Raw genomic sequence first — 7,889 nt, 5'->3', positions numbered from 1 at the left:
GATTAGGCTCTTGACTCATACCTAATAATGTTACACTTTCATCAAACTTTTATTTCTGCCTGTAATTTAAGTCTGAGCCTGAGAAAACGAATTCTTCCTCGTGATGTTTTTATGAGATAATGTAGACGTGACTCTTATTGACACAGTCATATTGAAACAGCCCTAATCCGTAACACGGAGGTCTCTCTCCACACGCAGTGTTTGTTGCATATATGAAAGGGAAGACAGTGCGAGTGTAGGGTCCTCTGATCATAATCAGGGTATATTGTGGAGGGTCGTCCTGGCAGTGATTAGATAATGAATCTCTTAGACACTTCAGGTCTGATTCAGTACAACCATCATTATGTTGGTAGGGCTGCTATAGCCGGCACACAGACAAAAAGCTAAATTGTGATTGGTGCTGAACAAGAACCAATCACTGCCTGTGTTACAGGTCTTCTCAAGACGTAATGAGTCACGAGTCTGACCACTCACGGCACTCGCAGGGGGTCACATGACCTTTCATGAAGTTAAAGCCTGCATGCTGTGTGAAACCCTTAACAGTAAGACTCATCATTACACAACCACACACACACACACACACACACAGACATGGCTATGTACAGTGCATGCATACACATGCTAACTTTTACAGTCCAAAAATGTGTTTGCATACCAAATATGTGGTACTTGCAAGCTGAAGACTGTCTATATTCATTAAGCAAGCACACTTTGTCATTCATAAATCATGATGCACAATCGTTGAGTGGGGGACATGATCGGTATTTGTGTGTGTGTGTGTTTTGTGCGATTGGCCTGAAGGCATTTTAACTGACACCTCTCTGGAGCCGGCCGATGACAGCACAGGCCCCGCGTACAAGACGTCATGAACATTATTCATACCGTATATCTCACATGTCACTCTAACCATGTCAAACAAGTTTGAGCTAGAGCATATTGATGATTCACTTACCTAAACAATGAGACAAAACTGATTTTGCTTTTTATAACATGGACTAACAATGAGCAATACTTCTACAGCATTTATTAATGTCAGTCTCAACACTTACTAATACATTATTAAAGCCATTCTTATTAACTAACATCAACAAAGGTTGATAAATGCTGTAAGAATATGTTGCTCATTGTTAGTTGTTAGCAAATTAACAAATGAAACGTTATTGTAAAGTGTATACCTTCTTTTTGTAACAGTCCCAAGATTCCACCTGCAAAACAAAACAAAAGTTTCACTTGATAATATTTAATGATTCTACAAAACAAAACAAAACAAAACAAAACAAAACAAAACAAAACAAAACAAAACAAAACAAAACAAAACACAAGCTTTACTTTGTAACAATTTCATGATTCAATAGGATATCAGCAGTTTTATGATTCTATACTGTGTGTTATCAAACAAAACAAGAGCTTTAATTTGTTTCAGTTCTGTGATTCTATAGGCAAAACAAAACAAAAGCTTTGCTTTAAAAAAAAATCATTATTATGTAGGTTAAAAACAAAACAAAATATTAAATTGTTATTATATATGTTATCAAACAAAACAAATTATTTTTTAACTTTAATTCATTTTAGTTGATTTCATGATTCCATAAGCAGAACAAAACAAAAGCTTTGCTTTGTAAAATTCCATGATTCTGTATGTTATAAAATATTATTTTTCAAAGAGTTTTATGATTCTATAACAAAACAAGAGCTTTAATTTGTTTCAGTTCTGTGATTCTATAGGCAAAACAAAACAAAACAAAACAAAAGCTTTGCTTTAAAAAAAATGCATTATTATGTGGGTTAAAAACAAAACAAAACAAAATATTAATTTTCAAATGTTTTGTTATTATATATGTTATCAACTTTAATTCATTTTAGTTGATTTCATGATTCCATAAGCAGAACAAAACAAAAGCTTTGCTTTGTAAAATTCCATGATTCTGTATGTTATAAAATATTATTTTTCAAAGAGTTTTATGATTCTATACTGTGTGTTATCAAACAAAACAAGAGCTTTAATTTGTTTCAGTTCTGTGATTCTATAGGCAAAACAAAACAAAACAAAAGCTTTGCTTTCAAAAAATGCATTATTCTGTAGGTTAAAAACAAAATATTCATTTTCAAAGGTTTTATTATTCTATTATGCTATCAAGCAAAACAAAAGCTTTAATTCATTTGAGTTCTATGATTGCGTAAACAAAACAAAGGCTTCACTTCTAATATTCCATTATTCTATCGGTTATCAACAAAACAAAACAAAATATTATTTTTCAAAGAGTTTTATGATTCTATATGTTATAGGAAACAAATCAGAAGTTTTAATTTGTATCAGTTCCATCTAATATTATAATATCTAATATCATTATATCAAGTTTAACAGATCAGGACATTCAACCAATGAACAAATTAAAATATACGAGTCACCGTTTCATGACATTTTTAATTATTTGAATGTATATAATTAACAATTATAGATAACGTATTATATGTAAAAAAAAAAAAAAAAAGTGGTAATAGGGTTTATGAAGCTACATGTTTCATATTTCCATCATGCTGCTCTGCCCCGCGTCACACACAGTGTGTAAGGTAAAGTCTGCAGAAAGCTGCCGTGTTCTGCTCGTCCTGCTGAAATGAAGTTATCTAATCCCAGAGCTGCTAATGAGGCTGTTTTGGTGGCTCTGCTCTCTCTGAGGTACTCCACAGTATAAACAGTTCACTTACCCCACACAGAAAGGGGCTAATCAAGGGAATTATTGTTTTGCTGCTTCAATTTGCCGGCTCCCAGTTCTGCGGTGATTGGGAAGAAAATGTGCTATTGTTCTCTGCGTTAATGCTTGAACTTTAAGAGAGAGAGAAAAAAATGATACGAGTCGGTCCTGATGGCCAGAAATATGTATATTAAAATTACTTGCACAATTGTGTTCGTATATATATATATATATATATATATATATATTTTTTTTTTATATATATATATATAGCGCTTTTTACAATATAGATTGTTTTAAAGCAGCTTTACAGTGATAACAGGAAAATAATGCAACAAAGATTGTTTCGGCTGTACAGCAGCTCTAGTGATGGATGTTTTTGTTGTAAAAAAGTCATTCATTTAGTTCGTTTATATATATATATAGCCGCTCTGGAGAAAACAGTGATGTCTCTGTTCAGTTCTCATATAATGATGATCAATAATATTTTTGAATATTAAATATAAAATTTCTGTCAGTATTTCATCATTCCAAGCAAGGATTCCTTTAAAATGTTTTGAATACAGTTTCTAATGAATGCAGAGCAATATATTGTACAGTAATATTCTGTTGTTTCAGTATAGACAAAACTCGAGCTGAATGCATTAGATTAAAAAAAGAAAAGTCCTGCATCTTGAGCACTCTTGCATTTCCCTCATATTTACATTTCTCAGTGAGTGAAAGCGTGTGTTTGATGTCTGAATAAACACAGATAGCGGAGGACGAGCCGAGGGGAAATCTCCACAATTAGTCCTTTAACAACAGGTTGGGTAAAGTTCCCCGCACTTATGAGGGCACGGCGCCACAGCCGGCAGAAGAACCGTGAAGAAATGAGCTCTGGAGGAGGGAAAGAGGGAGAGAGAAGCCTCAGAAGTCAAGTCTATCTGGCAATTACCATTTTACTGCTGTTCTTTAGTTACTGTGTGTTTGGAGGGGCCATTAGCAGGTGTGTGTGTGTGTCTGCGCTGTCTGACCCAGCCAAAGCCTTCATCTGTAGAAGAACAGCCAGACGAGAGATCTGTAGAGCCACAACACCGGCACACACACGCGTTCACACACACCGACACACACCAGCAAACACAGGAGTTCATACACACCGACACACACCAGCAAACACAAGTGTTCACACACACACACCAGCAAACACAAGTGTTCATACACACACCAGCAAACACAAGTGTTCACACACACACACAGGCACACACCAGCAAACAGGAGTTCATACACACCGACACACACCAGCAAACACAAGTGTTCATACACACACCAGCAAACACAAGTGTTCACACACACAGACACGCCAGCAAACAGAAGTGTTCATACACACATACACACACCAGCAAACACAAGTGTTCATACACACACCAGCAAACACAAGTGTTCATACACACACCAGCAAACACAAGTGTTCACACACACACACAGGCACACACCAGCAAACAGGAGTTCATACACACCGACACACACCAGCAAACACAAGTGTTCATACACACACCAGCAAACACAAGTGTTCACACACACAGACACGCCAGCAAACAGAAGTGTTCATACACACATACACACACCAGCAAACACAAGTGTTCATACACACACCAGCAAACACAAGTGTTCATACACACACCAGCAAACACAAGTGTTCATACACACACCAGCAAACACAAGTGTTCATACACACCGACATACACCATAGCAAACACAAGAGTTCATACACACACACACAGACACACACCAGCAAACACAAGTGTTCACACACACTGACACACACACACACACACACACACACACACACACACACACACACACACACACACACACACACACACACACACACACACACACACACACACACACACACACACCAGCAAACACAAGTGTTCACACACACAGACCAGCAAACACAAGTGTTCACACACACACACACACACACACACACACACCAGCAAACACAAGTGTTCACACACACAGACCAGCAAACACAAGTGTTCACACACACACACACACACACACACACACACACACACACACACACACACACACACACACACACACACACACACACACACACACACACACACAGTTTCAGACGGTTGAACAGCCTGTGAACAGATTCAACCTTTGAAGGTTTGCAGATCAACTAAACAGAAACTTAAACAGAAACTTAAAAAGCGTATATTTTAAAAACGTGTTCAAGAACTAATGAGCAAAATCAGTCCACCTTTAGATTTAGAAACAATAGTTTACATATTAAAGATACATCTGTTTTGTTTCACATCATATAAGCTGTAATTGATGGTAAATTCAGAGTATATTATATGACTGCAGTTAGTGAAGATGTCATTTGTCATGAGAGACGCTCAGTGCAGCAGTTGTGTGTGTAATTATAAGGATATATATTGATGTCTTGGTAACATTTACAATAAGGTTTCATTAGTTGACATTAGTATTATCTAACATTGAACAAAACATTTGTTACAGTATTTATTAATCTTTGTTAATAAAAATACAGTCGTTCATTGTTTGTTCATGTTAGATCACAGTGCATGAACTAATGTTAACAAATACAACTTTTGATTTTAATAGTGTATTAGTAAATGTTGAAATTAACATTAATTTAGATTAATGAATGCTGTAGAAGTCTTGTTCATTCTTAATTCGTGTTAACTAAAGTAGTTAACTAATGTTAACTAATGAAACCTTATTGTAAAGAGTTACCGTTTTTAACATATCACATAATAGCTATGTACAGCTATTTGCTTATTGTCATACAAACATATCTGTGATTTATGATAAATTGTAATGCATATATTATTTTAGATTTAAACTCCATTTTTAACAAGATGATGCACATTTGTTCCGTATAGTCCAGTGAGTTACAGATTACATTAGAGCTAGCCAACGCTATCTCACGGGAAAACGTAAAAATTCTATGAGGTGGCTTATTCGTACAAATTCATACGACCTGACTCGTACGAATTAGTAAGATTTTTGCAAAATCGTACATATTTTACGAATTGGCCAATTCGTATGAATTCATACGAATGACCTACCCCTGACCCCGCCCCTAAACCTACCCATCACGTGGGTTTAGACAAATCGTACAAATTCGTACGAGTGAGGTCGTACGAATTAGTACGAATTAGCCAACTTTTTATCATTCGTACGAATTCGTACGAATTGGTGGTGAGATAGCGTTGAGCTAGCCTATATGTTTAATGTGATGCATCCAATCAATTTGGGTTTTGTTGCACAAACTGTATTTTATGATAAACTGGGTCTTTAATGCGCAGCACATTAATTTGCATGTTAAAGATACATATGTGTTTTGTTTCAAATATAACCTTTCATTTATGTTAAATTCAGTGTATATTAAATGATTGTAGTTAATGAAGATGTCATTTGTCATGACAGACGTTGTGTGTATTTTTAAGGATATATATTGATGTCTTTTCTAGTTATTTACTTATCACATACTAGCTACAATATGTACAGCTATTTGCTTATTGCCATGTATACAAACGTATCTGTGATTTATGTTAAATTGTAATGCATTTATTATTTTAGATTTAACCCTCTACTGCATGAATTTTGATGACACATGATAAAAATTATTTCACATCATTTCCTGGCTCATTTGGGAACATTTGATTGATTTATTGAAAAATGTCCCTCCCCCAACCCCCCCACCCCAAAATATTTTTTTGTTGCCTGAGGGCAACGTTATGCAACAATGGTAAAGAATCATAGAGAAAATGATCATTATACAATTCTCAGAGAGCAATACAAAAATAAAAAAAATTATTAAAAAATGTCAAGAAATCATTTAAGTAAAAAGGGAAAAACACTTGAAACACATCAATATACTTGATTTGATACAGACATAGGTTTGTATCATGTAGTGCGTCATGTCATATCATGTACTTCATGTATCCTAATCAACCCCATATACACTACTGTATAATGACAAAAGTATTGGGACCCCTCCAAATCATTGAATTCAGGTGTTCCAATCACTTCCATGGCCACAGTTGTTTAAAATCAAGAACCTAGGCATACAGATGCTTCAACAAACACTCTCAGGAGCTCAGTGAATTCAAGCGCGGTGATAGGTTGCCACCTGTGCAATAAGTCCATTCGTGATATTTCCTCACTACAAAATATTCCACGGTCAACTGTTAGTGGTATTATAACAAAGTGGAAGCAATTGGGAACAACAGCAACTAGGCCACAGAGTGGGGTCAGTACATGCTGAGGCGCACAGAAGTCGCCAACTTTCTGCAGAGTCAATAGCTACAGACCTCCAAACTTTGTAGAGAGCTTCATGGAATGGGTTTCCATGGCTGAGCAGCTGCTTCCAAGCCTTACATCACCAAGTGCAATGCAAAGTGTGGGATGCAGTGGTGTAAAGCACGCCGCCACTGGACTCTGGAGTGACCAATCACGCTTCTCTGACTGGCAATCCAATGGACGAGTCTGGGTTTGGCAGGAAAACGGTACTTGCCTGACTGCATTGTGCCAAGTGTAAAGTTTTGTAGAGGGGGGATTATGGTGTGGGGTTGTTTGGTGGAGGGGGGATTATGGTGTGGGGTTGTTTTTCAGGGGTTGGGCTTTGCCCCTTAGGTCCAGTGAAAGGAACTCCTAATGCTTTAGCATACCAAGACAATTTGGACAATTTCATGCTCCCAACTTTGTGGGAACAGTTTGTAGATGGCCCCTTTCTGTTCTAACATGACTGTGGATGCTGCACATTAGTGTCACTTTGGTGACTTTGGGTGTTCCTGTGCACCCAGGAACCCTACATCTTCCCTACTTGTAACACATTATTTGCCATTGTGAGGTATTGTCCAAGACATCCTTGAAAAGTACCCCTTATCGCATAACGTTGCCCTGAGGCAACAAAAAGAAAAACTGAATTTGTGAACATGCAAAATAAAAAGAAATTCACAAAACCTGCCAAAAGGCTTCTCTACACCTTCATACACACACACATATTTTTTATGTACAGTTCATGTCATTTTAAATATGATTACTAAAGCAAATAATCTTGCTTTCATCTCACACCATGTGCTCCTGTGACCATGTGTCAGAAAAGGACGTCCCGCCTTCAAATGGTGCTTGATAGTGACTCCCAAACCTTATTGGACTGTTCTTTGATACTTT

General features: G+C 36.6%; 1 long non-coding RNA gene across 2 annotated transcripts in view; it reads right to left on the bottom strand.

Annotated features, from left to right (window-relative positions):
- The window catches only part of LOC309503541, a 44,387-nt gene that overhangs the window by 15,743 nt on the left and 20,755 nt on the right, over positions 1-7,889 (bottom strand). For both annotated transcript variants that reach the window (XR_014207709.1, XR_014207710.1), the window contains one exon: positions 1,176-1,205. This is a non-coding gene — a long non-coding RNA (uncharacterized lncRNA). The remainder of the gene's footprint in view (positions 1-1,175; positions 1,206-7,889) is intronic.

This window comes from Leuciscus leuciscus, assembly GCF_965113295.1.
Source record: "Leuciscus leuciscus genome assembly, chromosome: 7".
NCBI lineage: Eukaryota > Metazoa > Chordata > Actinopteri > Cypriniformes > Leuciscidae > Leuciscus > Leuciscus leuciscus.
This window is presented reverse-complemented; position numbering and strand designations above follow the sequence as displayed.